Source organism: Cibotium barometz, chromosome 2 (genome assembly GCF_041138505.1).
Source record: "Cibotium barometz isolate CiBa-2024 chromosome 2, ASM4113850v1, whole genome shotgun sequence".
In the NCBI taxonomy this organism is placed as follows: domain Eukaryota; kingdom Viridiplantae; phylum Streptophyta; class Polypodiopsida; order Cyatheales; family Cibotiaceae; genus Cibotium; species Cibotium barometz.
In genome coordinates, this window is record NC_141047.1 from 23346895 (window position 1) to 23365525 (window position 18631).

Genomic DNA, 18631 nt, shown 5'->3' on the forward strand with positions numbered 1-18631 from the left:
GAGAATAGCATGAACTCTCCTTGTGTTGAGTGCTTTTGGTAAAGCAAAAAGGAGGGGGATTAGGTACATTGGTGTGAAGACTTGGCCCCAACCTTTTCCTTGAGGCCCAAACTCGGTAAAGGGGTGGGAAGGCTTGGCCGGGAGATCGGCAAGCAAAAGCGCTTCATCGACACGGTCTACATCAACACTTCTACAGTGAAATCATTGTGTATTACATGCGGGCAATGAGGCCCTTGACATGAGTAATGCGTTGGCAAAGTGGTGTATGCAAATGATTCAGCTCAACATAGGGTAAGAAATCATATGTCAAAATATTAGCAAGGAGAGTATCTAGAACATGAAATATTTTCTATTTGAGAGAATAGAATGAGGTAGTCTTACCGAAGAAGACTTGTGACACTTGCATCACTCCATCTATAAGTTATTTGCAAGCTCAATAGCTCCAATTTTTCTCATAGTGTGGAGTACAAACATCCCTCATACAAAAGGGTGCTTGCCTCTCTATGCAAGGTCTCCTCCCCTTATGACATTGGAGCTTACTCACTATCATCTATGACCTCCTGTCCAAAGAAGTCATTCACCTCTTGTGACATTGGAGCTAATCTTTTACTTAAGGGAATATCCAATAATCTTTTACTTAAGGGAATATCCAATAAACACATTTTTTTTTTGGCCTTTGGATCCAACTTCATATGTAACTCATGTGGCACATGCACACACATAATACATCAAAAACTTTCAAGTGAGACAAATCAAGTTTCTTGCCACCACTGAATTTCTCCTCTAGAGTCACATCATACATGGCTGCAGTATAGGAGTCATGTTCATGATATAAACTATTGTAGAAACATCTTCACCCCAATAGCTATACGGGCATATTCTTCTCTAGCATCAATGCTCATGCTATCTTTGCAATGTTCTTGTCTTTTTGCTCAGTAACTCCATTTTACTACTACGGAGTGTATCTATGTGTAAACTATCTCTGAATGCCATTCTTCCACAAGAAATCAGAGAACTCATTGGAGAAGTATTCTCCCCCTCCATGTGACCTTAGGCACTTCACATGCTTTCCTGTAAGCTTTTCAATCATTACTCTGAAATTTTGAAAATGAGTGAGAACTTCACTCTTCTCCTTCATGAAATACAACCACACGTTCCTTGTGTAGTCATCAATGAATGTTACATAGTACTTGAGCCACCCATAGACGTAGTTTTTGTAGGACCCCATACATATGGATGCACCACATCTAGTACATTCTTTCTTGCATTTTTATCATGTGGAAGCACATGCTTTGTGTGCTTTCTAAATCGACAGGCTTCACAAACTTTCTGCATACCATCAACTTTGAACTTAGGCAGCCTGTCACTCACGATTTCTTTAGTCTGCATAGACTTGATTCTTTACACATTTACATGTCCAATTCTCTTATGCCAATGTCTGTATCTGCAACAACTCATGAACCCTGTGCAAACATTGCAGCTTTCACTTCAGGTATATTTACATCTAGTGTAAACATTATGCCCACTCTATTTCCTTTTGCAACCAACCTACAATTTTCTTTAAAGTCTTCCACATAACAACCATCAAGGTTAAAGTGAACCTACAAACCCTGCTCAATCATTTGGCCAACAGAAATCAGATTCTTTGTAATATTTGGAATGTGAAGTATATTTTCAAGATAGTTCACTTTACCATTTTGTATAGACAATGACACATTTCCAACACGGGCAATTGGATGAGTAGTATCATCCCCCATTTCAACAAAACCTGGTTTTTCATGATTTTTTATATCCTTAAATCACTCGCCATGACCGGTCATGTGGTTGGAAGCACCTAAATCCACATACCATACATCATCATTGCATGTGGATTTCATGTTGATACATAATTTTCCGACACAACATTAAGCACATGTCACATAACAAACAATCTTTCATTGTCCTCATTACTTTGTCTAGAGGTAATATAATTATGTTTTTGCATTTTTCCACTTCTCATGTCATTTTGCTTCTTATAGCAATTTTCCTGCACATGCCTAGATTTGCCACAACAAAAACAAGCTCGTGTATCATTTTGTTGCCTTTGCCAATTTCCATGGCCTATTTAACTCCCCCTACCTCTAAACTTGCCTCTTCCACCGATGGGTTGTTGTTGTGATTCATGGAACTATTGTTGTTGACTATAATTTTGATTACCTGTTTGGCCACCACCTTGTCTAGGGCCTTGGCCTTGGCCTCTACCTCGTCCTCTACCTACACTTGTGTAGAAGGCATGTTGTTTCGAATTGCCTTTGTTTTGAGACTAGTCTTCACCCAAACTCTTTTCTTCAATGATAAACATTGACACCAAATCTATAAAGTTGGGAATGTTCTAGGTTGAAACGCAAGCAAGACTGGGCTATGGTGGATCAAATACAAGAATCAACATGATTAGAAGGTGATTAGAAGATGATTAAGATGAGATTAGTGTACAATTAATCTAATAGCTTAATGTAGGCATGGATACTCAAAAACCAACAATTTCTCATTAGGCCAATGCCTCAATTTATAGATTTTACATCCACAAGATTCCAAGCATCTAATCCCACTGATTTCTCCTTGATTTGTGCCACCTCCCCTACATATGGGAGCACCTTTTCCTATAATCTTTCCACACCACTATATTCACTCATGCTACCGATTCTCTCATCAGTAGATTCTTCTCACCTTTTCACTACTACCCACTCAATTATTGACTCCCTTTTACGATCTCTAGCTAAGGGCTTGCTCCCGCACACACCCATCACTTGAATATTTCAACACCTCTCCTCAAGTGAATAACTCTAGCACACTTGGACCCTATACCAATTTTTCCTCTTACTTGGTAGCCCGCTCAACCAGTGCCTTAAGTCCCTAATTCATAGTCCTTGACACTCTCTCTCTATGTGTCCAAGGCTACTACAAGTGCCCGTGACCTTGACTAAAGTACTCACACATACATCTACCACACGGCCTACATCATCGGTGGCTCAGAGGTGGTTTTACTCTATTGGGACAGGCCACATTGGGTTGTGGGGTTTCTCTCTCTTTCTCTCTTAGAAAAGATATCCTGACTTCTCTACATTAAGAGTCTCCATCATGAAGTTTGCCAATGCCGATCCTTCTTCATTTGGTTTGCTGTAGCCATGTGTCCTGGCTTTCCACAGTTGTGGCAAGTGAAGGTCCTTCCTCCTCCCCTGCCTCTTCCTCGTCCTCGTCCTCGTGCGAGGCCTCCTCGAGTGTAGAATGCTTTCTCATCCTCGTGCGAGGCCTCCTCGGGTGTAGAATGCTTTCTCCTCTCCAGTTGTTGGTTCCAATCCTTTCTTCTCTTTTACCTTGTTCTCTTGCTCTAGTAGAGCTCCTTCTATCTCATGCAGCTTCAAATATGTTACATTCTTTAAGGTTGCCACAATGTTCTCATACTCTCCCTTGTCCATTCTCTTTAAAAGCACTGCTAGTGCCTCATCATCTTCTACTTTCTTTCCAATGGCTGCAAGTTGTTGTTTGATGCTTTTGTATTTGTTCAAGTGTGTGGTTAGAGGTTCACTTCCCTTCATGTCACGTTTGTAGAATTGCATTAGCAGATTTATCTTTGATTTTTTTGCTTGAGTGCTAAATAATTTGTTAAGTTCATCCCATGTATCTTTACCTTGTTGTATCCTTGCAATATGGTGAATGATTTTATTATTTAAGCTAAGTGAAATGAGCCCTAATGCTTTCTCATTTCTATTCTTCCACTCATTCTCCCCACTCTCCACTAGACACTCATCTCTTCCCTTAATTAGCCCCCACAGATTCTTCCTCATGAGCAAATACATGGTCTTTGTTTGCCATGTATGGAACTGCTCCCTGTTGAACTTAGCTATTTCTTGTGCACTGCTCAGTGATGTGAAGGGGGTCTTACCTCTTGATCCAATTCAAGAATCAAGGGTAGTGTCTACCCTTTTAAAACTCCATTTTGGTGTTAAATGATGATTACAATAGATTTACAAGCATGAATATACCAAAAATTATATAATGCCAAGGGTAATTGATTTGTACTGATGGTTGGGATATCAAACCAACTTCAAATTGCAATCTAAAGTGGTAGAGACTTGTATCAGATATCCAATGGTAATTTAAACAATCAATTGCACCAAAATATAGTGATTAGTGCTAATTAATCATTGATTAGTGAAATTAATCTCCTATTTTGTGTGCAAAAAATAGAGTGTACGAGGAGGCCAGATCTGGTGCCTTAGAGTTCAAATGAGCTTAAATCCTTTCAATGGCATCAATAGCAGTTAGTCTAATAGAGTATCAAGGCCAAAAATAAAAGATTTGACCAAACATTGAATGCTTAATCTCTGTTTTACCAAAGTCACTTGCAGATTTGATGCACTTCTTGATGCCACTTATCCTTGAAGAATTTTTGAAATCTGAGATCATAGGCTTGTAGAGAACCCTAGGGCTAAGAGAAATTATCTTGATCAGCTTTTGGGAGTGTAGATCTAGGATTTTCTTAAAAAAAAAGCGTTGACAAAATCATAAAATTTTGCAACTCTTGGTGTCGACAATTCGACGTGATGATGCGATGGGATGAAGCATGGGGGTTGTGGCTAGCTATGGCTAAGAAATATTTGGCTAATGTTGAGGCTAAAGGGAGAGGGAGCTCCTTCACCAGCCGGGGGTGCAGAGGATAGTTGAAAAGAGACTAAAAAAATGTTTAATTCCTAATCATGACTAGCATGATGAATAGCAAGGTAATTATGTTGAAAGATGTAATCGTGGTGTTGTGTGTATGTTGGAAAGCACCCTAGAGGTGCAAGATATTGTGGTGAGATAGGAATGCCACATGTAATATTGAATGGTGTGTGAGTGTTGACCAAAAGAGTGGAAAAGGAGTTGCCACATGGATGATGATGTGTAAAGTGGGATAAGGCTAGAAAGCCTATATCATTGTATGGTTCACTTGAGATATGCAAGAGAATAGAACTAGTGTTGAGTGTGCAATCTCTCTCTCTCTCTCTCTCTCATGGAGTTCTTAGTGTGGTTTAATCCACCTTAATCTATGCTTAATCTATGTCTATCACCATGATCAATCCCATTTTTGGATTGTTAACATGGTATCAGAGCTTGGGTGGGCTCTTGGTCATGGTGATTATTTATGTATAGATTTCTTAGTTATGAGTTGTTTGATTAAGCATTATTTTTAGTTTATTATGAAAAAAATTAGCACTCATTGTCATTAGTATTGCATTTGCAGAGAGATTATGCTCATGGAGATTTGGAGATTATGGTGCTGTCCATGGAAGCTGAAAATGGAGATTTCAGCATTATGAAGGCTATGGAGTCTTCGTCATCGTCAAGGAGAAGTTGCCAAGAAGAGATTTGTGAAGGTATCATTTGATTTTGCCTCATTAATTTTTTTGGTTTGAGCATGGAAGAATGCTCAACGTAAAGAAGGGGTGTTGATTTATGGGATGAGTGAATTCCATGGCTCTTGCAAGTTGGCAAAGAGCATATGAGGAGGTGAAAGGCTTGTCCAAGCAAGGGACTACCATTGTGGGTAAGAAAAGGAGCTCAATGGCCATGTTGATGGTCTTCGTGGAATCCTCATCTTGGAGCTTGGTTGAGAAAGAGTTTGCAGCAGCAAAGAAGAGAGAGCCGACTATGGATCTTGGCAAATAGTTCAAACAAAGGCTTTGGCGCACCTAGAGAAGCTCTAGTTATGGCAGACAAGACAAAAAAAGAGGCCGAGAACCAGCAGGGGGATGAGCAGGTTGATGAGATGCTAAAGCAAGCAAATGGAGGTCATAAGAGATCAATGAGGAGCTAAATGTAATGACAGCTACTATGCACTATGCAGCCCTCTCGTCACACTCACTGAAATGCAGAAGATCAACTACCGTCTTTGCTTTGCATCATGTGTGTTTTTTGCATGAAAGGCTAACACGTAAGCTGTTGCTGCTGCTTGGACTGAGGCAAAGCCTTGTTGCTGTCCCAAATTTCAAGCATAGGGTTAGCAAGGAGTCAATGTGCGTGTATGGCCGGTGCTAGCTGGAGAGAATAGAAGAAGAGTCACCCAAAAGTCTTCTGCTAGCGCAGAACTACAACAACTACAGTGACGGTGGGGTGATGATGGTAGAGGGATAGTAGTACAGTTGTGATAGTGACCTCTACTGCACGATACGAAGGAACAAAGGAAGAAACATGGAAGAGCATGAAATCTAGATGGTTCAGCAGCCAATCCACCTTTGAAAAAGAAGAACCAGCCAGCTCGTAAGAGGGAGATAGAGTGAGGAAGCACAATGAGATTGCCAAAGCACAGTAGTAGCGAGCAAGGGAAGCTTATGGTGGCTATGAGAAACGGTAGTGATGACTGCTGGAATAGAAGCTGCAGATATTCCTTTATTTTTTTTGTGAAGGGTAGAAAGATAAAGTTTCATGTGTGGTGTAAAACATACTTAAACAAGGGTTCATTCACACGTGTTTTTTTTTGAAAGACTTGTCCACATGGTGTAAGGAGTTGTAAATTTGGATTGGTTTTTGTTTTGTGAGATGATGTAACGGCAAAAGTTACTTCAACGTGGGTCTGCTCGACTTTGGCCAAAAGGCTTTGTAATTTTTATTTTCACCCATAATTGATGATGGGAAAATCGTCCCCGAGCCTGCGTGCTCAAAAAGAATTTTTTTGTATTCACCCATGGTATGAGGGTTGCCCTGCTTGAGCTCACCGAGAAGCTCAAAATGGTTGTTGTGATGTGTGCATGAGCGATGCATGTGTGAGGTGCATGCGCATGGGTTGGTTCCCACCCGAACTTCCATGTTCAAATCAGACCTAGTGGTTCCGCTGCGAGCGAGGCTCAAAATGGACTCAGTGTCTGGTAGACATGCGCACACATGATTGGTTGATGGACACTCCAATGTATCATTGAGGGGGAGTGTTGATAGGTAGCGAATGCGTTTGTGCAATGCTACATTGATATGGGTGATGGATGATGGGTGAGTTGTGGAACACCTCGATTAAGAGGGAGTGTTGAAAGATGTAATCATGGTATTGTGTATGTGGGAAAGCATCCTAGAGGTGCAAGATATTGTGGTGAGATAGGAATGCCACATGTAATATTTGAATGGTTTGTGAGTGTTGACCAAAAGAGTGAAAAAGGAGTTGGATGATGATGTGTAAAGTGGGATAAGGCTAGAAAGCCTATATCATTGTATGGTTCACTTGAGATATGCAAGAGAATACAAATAGTGTTGAGTGTGCAATCTCTCTCTCTCTCTCTCTCTCATGGAGTTCTTAGTGTGGTTTAATCCACCTTAATCTATGTCTATCACCATGATCAATCCCATTTTTGGATTGTTAACAAATTAGGCTTAAAAATTAGATGAATCCTAAGCTTGGCTCTAATACCAAGTTGAAATGCAAGCAAGAGTGGGCTATGGTGGATCAAATACAAGAATCAATATGATTAGAAGGTGATTAGAAGATGATTAAGATGAGATTAGTGCACAATTAATCTAATAGATTAATGTAGGCATGGATACTCAAAAACTAGCAATTTCTCATTAGTACAATGTCTCAATTTATAGGTTTTACATCCACAAGATGCCAAGCATCTAATCCCACTGATTTCTCCTTGATTTGTGCGACCTCCCCTACATTTGGGGACACCTTTTCCTAGAATCTTTCAACACCCCTATATTCACTCATGCTACCCTTGATTCTCTCATCTCAGTAGATTCTTCTCACCTTTTCACTGTTACCCACTCAATTACGGACTCCCTTTTACGATCTCTAGCTAAGGGCTTGTTCCTACACACACCCATTTACTTGCATATTTCAACACTTCAAGTCTGAATAGATTTCTTGAATGCCTTGTATTTTGGCCCGAGACCACGTAGACATACTTCCACCTTATCATCATCATCAATAGAAACACCAATAGATCCAAGGGATTCCACAATGCCCATGATCTTCAAGGCATAATCATTCACAGACATGTTTTTCTTCTCCACAGTATGGAACTCATTCTTCAACTTAATCTTTCATGCCTTGGTGTTAGTTTCATATAACTTCACCAAGTGGGTTTGATATAAAAGCGAGCCTTGAGCTTAGAGTTTTCATGTTGTCTCGGCATAAAATTAGAGTTTTTCACAACACAATATATAAATATATCCCAATCCAAAAATAATGCATTCCATAAATTCTTTAGTGTAAATAACTTTATCTCCTTGAGCTATGCAATACATTAATACATCCCAATTCAAAAACAATGCAGCCATAAATTATTTAGTGCAATGAACTTTTATCTCCTTAAGCTATGAATTTTATTTCCCAATGCAATATTTGTGACTCAAATTACACTGCCAATTAACCAACTATAAAGTATAAAAGGCTCTAAACATTGTTGACTCACCAAGACATTGTAGAGAAAAAACTATGCAATCCATACATAGCACATCCCAATCCAAAAAACAACACAATCCATAGATACATTATATGTCGTGTTCATGCTCAAGAAACTTTTAATACTATGAAAACAATTACATACAGAAATGAAGTGTTATGAAGAGTAAACATTACACTTAAAAAGGCCAAATATTTTATCACTTTCAAAACAGGGTATCAAAAGAACCACCTCTATCGAGAAAAATCATCAATACACTGAATATCCACCAAAAGAGTGTCCACCACAATGGTGTACTAGAAGCCTTCAAAAAAGACCATTTGAATACCATGAAATCAAGAACATCTTTGTCCAAATTCATTATCTAGAAAAGATAGCATCCCATACATGTTTGTTGTGTAGGGGGCCGCCTTTTTGAGGGTTCGAGAGTGGAGTCATTCACACATGACAACCCCTTACGAACAATGCAAGACTCAGGCACACTTGACATGCCTCCTAACATTGTACTATCCTCCTCCTCTGCATGTACCTTCTTGCCTTTATCATGTTTCCTTTTTTATGTTTCTTTAGAGGTTGTAGTTTTCACATCTTTCTTGCCCTTCTTTTCATTCTTTGCACCCCCCTCTGCATCCACACATGTCTTCTTTGCAACGGGTTTTCCCCCAAAGGCAAGAAACCCTAGTTCCACATATCATATCATTCTTCATAAATACTAATTGAAAGCATTAAGAACACATAAAGGCTATAGTCCAAAATACTCGAAACATTAGAAGTACTCATTGTCATGCACAACTCATGCTCTTGTTTGGGGATCATGTCAATGGGATAATCTATCAACCAAGGACAATGTTCACATTCCCATTGCATGATTCCTCTCTCCAAAATGGTGGGAGAGAACATGGTAGCCTCATCTGAAGGCTGCATCCACTCTTTAGCGGCAGCAGTCGAGATGGCATGGCTTCAATTTCATTCTTAGCCATGCAATCAAGGATCCATCTACAACATATAGAAATTTCATTCAAGACACACCCTTTATGTCTCTATGACAAGAAATCAATATGAAATGGATTATGATGGGAGCAAAAATATTTTAATACATGTACACTAGTCTTTTGCTTGATGGTTGTAATTCTGGCATAGAGATGGAGTCTCCCGAATTCTTGATTTCAACAAGTAAATGATAGTAGGCTTGTTGGATGTTGTTTCTCCTTTGCAATTTGAAGAAGGCCTCAAAAGTTTTTGGAAATACCATGCCATACATCTCCAATATCCTAACAAGAAGGCAACACTCACCATACATGTGGTCCCAATATGCTTCCTTTCTCATGTAGTCTTTGAATTTCTTATAGTCATCAAAATGTGTTGCTTGGATCCTTTTCCTTTATCAAGCTCAAGACGAGGAGAATTTCCTTTTTCCTATGTATCAAAACTCAAAGAGAGCAAATGCAATTAATCCACTTGAACACGTCACCATAATCAAGCTCAAGATAAAAAGATCACATTGTAAATTGTAGAGCTTCGGGAGTAATTATCTGCATGCTTTAAAAAAATGAGGATAAATGGGTACCACTTGAAGAGTTTAAGAAGACTATAATTTAGTACTAGCTAAGAGGACTTGAAAGAGTAGATACCTCTCTGGTGCTACCTTTGATGTGCATAAGCAATAGAGCTTGTCTTTTGTAATTCCCATCATGCTTTTATCATCCCATTTGAGCTCATATAGCAAGGAAAAGAACTCCATTGGTGGGATTTGCAATGGCAAGGTATTTCCAACCTTTATCATTCAACTTTTCTTGTTCCTTTTTAGATTCCAAATCCATGGCCACACCTCCAAGTCAGCTCCAACTGTTCCCAATAGCTTTAGGCTTTGAAAGAGCGAGACTAAGGTCCTCCTTCATAGTTCACGATATTTAATGAATGTTTACAAAGCCAAAATAACTCGATACTTATCGAAAGAGAATAGAGAGAAGAATTACCTTCCACACCAATTGAGAGATGAGGCCACAAGGTGAATTATACCATGGTGGCACCACACAATTGGCCATTGTCTCAATCTCATACTCAATCTCTGCTCAACTTCATTTCCTGGGTGTCATGTACCTAAGAATGCTCTCTTTGTTAGCTATCCCAAACTTCTAACACATGTATATCTCATGGGCAAGAGTTGGTTTCACATGACTTCTTGTGAATCGTGATGCTAAAACAAAATGAATCACCAAGTCAAATAGCATCATCTACTATACAAGAATAGAAAGAATCAAATAGCATACATACAAGAATAGAAATAAACCCCCATGTTTATAGAATCTAGAGCTAGCAAGAGCACTCCTTGCTTTTTTTTCTCACAATTGAGAAAGATACATCGAACCCACACATGATAATCAATTCGATCAGACCATGCCTAATCAATTCGATCAGACCATGCCTAACACAAAAATAAACACAATTTTTAGGTTCACTTGAAACTACAAACTGAAAAGAGAGGTACACGTTCCAATACTAACCATATTTCACTCTTTTCATCCATGTCTTGTAGCGGTGGTTTCCATCCCAAAAAAGGAACTTCATACCTTTCAAATCTTCCCACTCTTTAGGTAGTACTACTGCAAAAGCATCATTGATTTGTCTCCACACACAGCCCCAACTATCCAAGTCTTGGGGAGTAATTCGCATATGCTCTCCAAATCTTCCGTTGAGCGACACCATAAAGGATCCCATGTTTTCCATGTAGGCGGTAGTGTCAAACATGGAAACAAGCCATGTAACATCACTTGAGGGTTTCCTAATTGCTTCATTTGATACAAGCCAACAAAGAGGCACTAGTGGTGGCTCCACCTTACGCTTATCATAAAAGGATGAAAGCACTTGACTCATCACACCAAGGGAAATTTTCTTACCCAACACCCTTGAATGAGATTCTTGATTTTCTATAGTTGCATTTGCCCCATCCTCACACTCCAGAAGAGAGGCCAATTTTGTCACTAATGGAAGTGTCTCCTCATCACTCACCATATTGGAGCCATTCTCTTGAGCCTCATCATCTACAAAAATGCATCATTTGGAAGATCCTCGCCTCTTGATTGTTGTGGCCACATGTACTCTAGATGAGGCCTCTTGTTCAATAGACCTTCGGCCAGTGGATTCTAATCGTAAGAGCATGCCACCTGTATATAGAAAAGAACCTTGGAATCACCCACATCATACAATGAACCATCCACATTGAACCATCCACATCATTACTATATTACCATCCACATTGAACCATAAAACCATCAATCATAAAATCTCTATCAACACACACTCCGCCATGCTTAGACCTCTTGCCACCTTATTTGCTTGCATTACATTTTGGAGCCATAGTGTAAAGCCTACAAAATCAAAGTGAGCCAACATGAGGCACATAGAATTTAGTATTACATAGTATTTAAATGAAAGACTATACCTTTATATAGAAGGAAACTTACACTCTCATAAAAATGTCTCCCACACATAGACTCTACCTATACACTTACACACCTACTCGAGACATACACAAATACACACATATTCAAACACATGGTGTGCCTGAACCACAAATTCAACTATCCATATCCAAGGATGAGAGCTTTGAAAGATTTGTGTTCCTAGATAGACATTATGAGACACTGAAGATGGCTCCAAGATGGCTCCAAGAGCTAGATAGACATTATGAGACACTGAAGATGGCTCCAAGAGCTTTTAAAGCAAGACTCAATGACTGTCCCCATGCAAGTTTTAGAGAATACATAGCCAAGTCTAGTACAACAACGCTTAGAAAATTCTATGGGAGAAAGCCTAGAGAATCCATAGACAAGGCTATTTTTAGTTTCATATATAAAAAGAAAGGGCGCCGTTTTTTTTGTTTGTTTGTTTGTTTGTTTATGGACAGCATATTTCTAGGGCTCGAAAAAAATACAACATTCATTTTCGGCCTGTAGGGTCGCAGATTAAGGGGAGGGCAAAGGCTAGAGGAGCATGCTGTGAAGAGGAATCACAATGTTGTGCCCATCGCACCCTTGCATGTTTGAATGAAACATAGTTGAGTTTGGTGCACAACAAGTTATTTTTACCAACAGAAGGGCGCACATAGATCACTTCAGCTTCTACAGAATCTATGGTAGCCATTCTCGTCGGTGAGCATCGATTGATTGATAGACTATAATGATGGGGCCAAGGCCTCTTGTCCGTTCTGGAAGCCATATATGGCTTGTGTCTACACATCGTTTATAGTTATCAGGCCTCACGGGTCGCTGCTCCACGGTCCATTTGTAGTTCTAAATCTTTTATACCTGATTGGCCTAATATAAGTGACTCAAAAGGGTGCCACCAAAGGAAATCGGTACGGCTTCTTCTTCTTCTTCGCGGGCTACGGCTTCTTCTTCTTCTTCGCCACAGCAAAACCTAGGCATGCTCACCTTCAACGGGCTGGCCTGCAAGCCTGTCCAACGTGCAGTCCTCCGACTTCGCCGCAGCTACGCCAGGTGGCTAACTTCACAGGTGAGCTGGGTGTGGCTGTCAACCTTGCCAGCACGGCCTCCTTTGGGTCGCTGAACGCCTAGGGCTCTCTATCGTGTGCATCGACTATAATCCCAAGGGCCTTAACCCCCTGCAGGTACACCCGTGTGCCACCGAGGTGCTCTACCTGGCCGAGGGCACGTTGCTTGTAGGCTTCGTCTCCACTGCGCCAAACAACACCCTCTTCTACCTGACCATCTATTCTGGTGACCTCTTCGTCTTCCCTCCTGGCCTCGTACACTTCCAGCTCAACCCGCATAAGTCCAAGACCGCCTTGGCTATCACTGCCTCAATAGCCAGAACCCGAGCGTCTCTCAGCTGGCTGCTGCCCTCTTTGCTTCCAAGCCGCCCCTCCCTGACAAAGTTCCCGAGGCCACCCTTGGCATCGACGACGACGTGAACTGCCTCACCAGCGTTAAGAAGACCCTCACTTAGACGTTGTAATTGGATGTTGAATAACACAATTAATTCTTACATTTTTTACAAAGGAATAATATTTTAACGCCCTTGCAATGATGTTGTGCCCTCGGCCGCGTCTCTTCCAAGGTATCTCTAGGTAGTATATATCACTTCCTCTAATTACCTGTATCACGTGTTTTTGCATCTGCACCCACCACAGAAGCCAATAATACCATTCTCCGCCAATTCACCGATCAAAAGATATCTCTCATGTTTAAGAACTAACTATGTTTCCTATAAGGCCATGTCAGCTATAACTATGCCTTTTTAAACGAAGTATCATACTTGAACTAAATGAAGCACATAGACTAAAGAGTCTTTGATTGTTGCCAGAATTAAGTTTCTTTAATTTTCTCTCCTTTTTTGACTTGGATGTATTCACTCAAATCTTCCTTGACTACTTTTTGACACTACCAATTTTCTCTTCCTTTATATCTTTTTTTATATCAATAATAAGTACATATATTAATTAAAAGCTGAGTACACAAGTGTGCCAATTAAATCCAAAACTACATTAGACTGACCCACTACTTCTCACATTTCACCTCCATCATAGCCTCAGTGTGGTACACCCCCTAGGGGTTTGTTTTTATATCTTCCTCACACTCGTAATCATTTCTTAGGCCTCATTTACTCTCCAAGGTTTTTAGATATAAATAAATTCGATTCTCAAAGTCACTTAAAGGGCATTATGGCCATTTCAAGTATCAAGTGAATCTATGTAGCCTTCTTAAGCAACTGGAACAAGTAGTTTTATAACTTTTGAAAAAAAATAATAGGCTTCTTCTTCTTCTTCGTAGTATAAGTCATTCTAGTGTATTTGATTTGATGCACATATTCATGATAGGTTCAATCCCTCATTTACCATAATATTTTATTATATATTTTTCCAAGAAATATTTTATACTTTAATTGATGGGTATTTTGTAATACTTATTTTGAGTGAATACTATCTGTAAATATATTCAAGTTGGTGATACTATGTTGATGTCTTCTTTGTGTTTAAGCTTAGATAACTCATTGTTAAGGCCTGGATAACTCATTGCTTAGGCTTACAATGGTAGTTGTTCAAGGCAACTGTGTCATTGGCTGGGGGCATAGAGAAATTGACTTACAATCTTCAGCTTAGGGATGGCAAGCTCCTTCTGATCTCGTACTATCTTCAATCATTGTTGCCCCCACGTTTTGTTTTTGTTTCTCTACATGCTATTTTGCATTTTGGTACAAACTTAATTGACTTGGAGACTCCATATCAATGGGATGTAGATGGTAATAAAATGTTCTGCTTGGATTCATCACTTAGTTGCCACTTCTACAGAATTGTTCAGAGCCAAGCTTCTTGTTACATTAGTGACAGTGATGAGAGTCTAGAGTTTGACAGACCAAGTTTTGTTGATCCAGTGTTATCGACAATAGATGTTGAAGACACTCCACTTAAAACAATAGAGGATTGTGAACTGGATGAGGATTATAAACAAGACATAATTGAAGTAGATTTTGAGAGAGAGGAGGAAATCAAGCAGATTGTTCCTTGGATAATGGGGAATGATAAGGCACAACACTTGAAGAAGCTATTGCAGAACTCAAATAGTCCTATGGCTGACTGATGAGCTTCCTTATGAATACAATGAAAATATTGCATTCTTATTGCCTCCACATTTAGGAAAGGGTTCAACTATGGATGGAATGCAACAAAGGTTTGATGGTCATTTGTGGACAAGACCCAAGGTCACCAGCATGGCAATAGACTGCATAATTCGTAAAAGCGAATGCCTTAGTTATTTGAAGTGTCGTCCCAAGACTTAATTGTTTATACTATTTGAACAATAAAAGGTATAATGAAACATACTTTCATGGTTATTTAGATAATCCTGTTTCAAAGGGCATTCTTGGAGTAGTGAACGGGACAAGTATTACTTGCCATTACTGCAAGAAAATGGTTTCCTGTGTTGAGACTTGTTCTTTCATGGTGTATTATGTCTTGCCACCAAGAGGAGATGACATGACAAGATTAATGCTACATGTTGGGGAGAATTTGCAAAATGTGCAACCCATAACATCACTAGCGGCCATTGAGAAGGTTAGGAAGCTATTCAGAACTATACTTAAAATAGACAAAAGAAGTGGTCCAAGACGTATCCAAATGATAGTAACAAAACAATTGATTATTGACTCTCTAAATCTTGAGAACACCAAAAAAAGGTGACAATGAGGTGATGAACTATCTGGAGGAGTTCATGCCCATTGTGAAAAACCAAAGGTGAAACATTAAACTTCTTCTCCTTAGTATGTAAGTTTGTGCAATGCTGACATATTATATTTGTTTGTATGATTAGATTCAAAAGTATTGTTGCAACATAGAGAAAATGAGAAATAGCATTGGTGGGTGATGGGTATGATACCATTTTGCAACTTTAAAAAAAGTGCATCTCTCCATTTTTCGTCTTTAAAATGTCAGCTATAGGGCCCAGTTCAAGAGTTGACCTTGTGAACCGCATGCGACATACGAGAGAAGGTGACCTGCGTAATTCATAAGTGCATTTTGACCACACTCATAGAGTGGATGTATGGGCAACAATGTCATGCTTAGTATAGGCCGTGGGCACGTGTCTAGAATGGGCAACAATGTCATGCTTAGTATAGGCCGTGGGCACGTGTCTAGAATGGCAACAAGGTTTTTTCATTTGTACATCATAGAGCAACATGTCAATTTTTTTCCAGATTGCAAGGATTAATGGTGATAGCAATATGTGAAACCAAAGAAGAAGATGGTAAAAGTCAAATCATATTTTGGGAATCACTTAATAATGTGCTAATTTAGAATTGCTTTCTACCGACAGATTTTGCTAGATTCATGGCAAACAAAGCGGGAGCCAATTGGATTGCAATAAGAACGGTGTACAATGGGAGGCCCATACAATGTTTTGGAAGGGAACGAACACTCCTATCTGTTTCATTGGGAGTGGATCTTGCATAAGCACACGACAAAACTAGTACCAGGAGTGAATAGACAAAAACATCTTAAGATGTGTGAGGAATGGGGCTTGAGTCGGCGGACTTCGACATCTGTTGGAGTGGACTTGTACTAAAGGAGAATATAACTTTAGGATTTGCAAAGGTGGTTCAAATGGTGGGAAGACATGATCTCTCATTGGAGAAATCAACTACATGTAAGAATTATTGAATGTTCTCTCATTGGGGAAATTAAGTAGGTTGTTCTTTTGGGCTATTATACTTGGAAATATATTAACATTCATTTCTTCTCTACATTTGAGTCCTTGGGAAAAAGCCTAGATACCAATCATAAACAGGTTTGATAGTATTCATGCAAGTTGGCTAGCTGGACAAGGAGGCAAAAGAAAGATCTCTTTGTATGATGCATGTAGCACCAGTGATGTAATAAATGCATATATCCAATGCACAAAATAGCTAGGGTTCATGACAGGACGTTATAGAGGCACAGGCCCTAGCATAGAGACATTGCAACACAGAGTTGCGAGTGGAAGCACACCAGGACCCAATTTATTACTCATGTGATGCAGAATGCAGTGTTTGGTACTCCCTTGTATGAGGAGCCAGTTATGTATGGTGATAGGGAAACCGTTCAAAGGAAAAGGAAGTCTATTATGGCAAAAATCTCCCATAAACCAAGATATGTAATGGAGTCAAGACAACGTAAACATCTAGGTCGTCCACATAAAATTAGATTTGAAACTACGCTTCCAACTGCAGCTGCTCATGATGAATTAGACAAGTCACCAAACAGAGCATTGCTAGAGGAAACAAACCATTCCCTTCAAGAAAATGAAGCCATTGACCTAAGAAACTTAGTGCTAATATCTGAAGAAAGCATCCAAAGATCTTTATGGGCAATTAGAAGAATGCATAATTCGGAGACAGCCCGATTATTAGCCAACAATTTTTGCAAGCTTTATGAATCTCTCTCTCTAGAGCTCTTTGTGCATCATAAGTGAACTATTTATCGAGTGCATCACAAGCTCATTGCAGTTAAGTATTTATGGATTGCATTGTTTTTGGATAACATCAATTTTAGTGATCATCAAATAATAAGTAATTGTTTACACAAAATCCAGAAAAAAACTCTAAATTTTTTCATCTAGTCTAAAAAGCTCGAAAATAAAGACTCGCTAAATAATGACACTCCTTCACCAAGCTGTCCCGTGCCTCCTTGGGTGACTTGGCATCCTATATATGCCCAATCATGGTGTCCTATATGCTAATAGAAAGTCAATACATGACTTTCCTTGGTCCTTGATTCCAATCCTTATACTCTTTTACATTTGCAAGTTGGATTAATCTCTGGTATCTGCTCATGTTCACCTTCCCAATAGCCTTTTCCTATGAGAAAATTTGTCAATCTAAACCTCCAAGCATGGAAATTCTTTTTAAGCTTCTTTGAAATAAAAGATAGGTAATCGGCAAACCATTAGTGACTATATATATTACTGCTACTCTGAATGAATGAAAGAGTGAATATATAGTGATGTGCTTTACGCCTTAAGATGCTAACATGTGTGGTACAAAGTGTCACATACATTCAATATGTCGATTAGATTCTCATACTTTTTCGGTGGATAAGTATTGAATGACTAAAGATAAAACTACGGGTTAACACTTAGCATACTCGGTGAGTTGTCCACCCCGTGGGGATAAAAGTCAATCCCACTTGATATGTAAAAGTAAAATGAATTCTATAACTTCTTCAAAGAAATCCTCTTGAAAACCTAATCCGGTTCTATCTGAAGGGTTTCTAAACTTTATATCTATAATATGGGCTGATGGATGTGCTTGTCTATAAGAGTGAAATTGAGATTGTAAATAATTTGAAAAAGAATGTGCTTGCCTATAAGAGTGAAATTGAGATTGTAAATAATTTGAAAAAGAATGTGAAGGATTATCTGGATAATCCAGATTGCTAGCTTCCTGTTTATCTTTTGTCTTCTTCTGTGCTTCCGACTGGTTACTTGACCATATAGTTAGGTAACGACACCTTGGCGTTATGCCCAACCCGCTCCTCTGGAATACTACCCCTCAGCCTTTTATGCAATTTTTTTAATCTTCCGAGTCACTCTAGATTTCTAGTTCAAGGCGGTACATCTCTATTGAAATGTGCAACTATTTTTTGCACTATCTGCCGATTGGAGAAAAGAGACAAATGATTAAAGAAAGGCTTCCCCATTCATGGTAATAATGGCCTATTTTGGTAA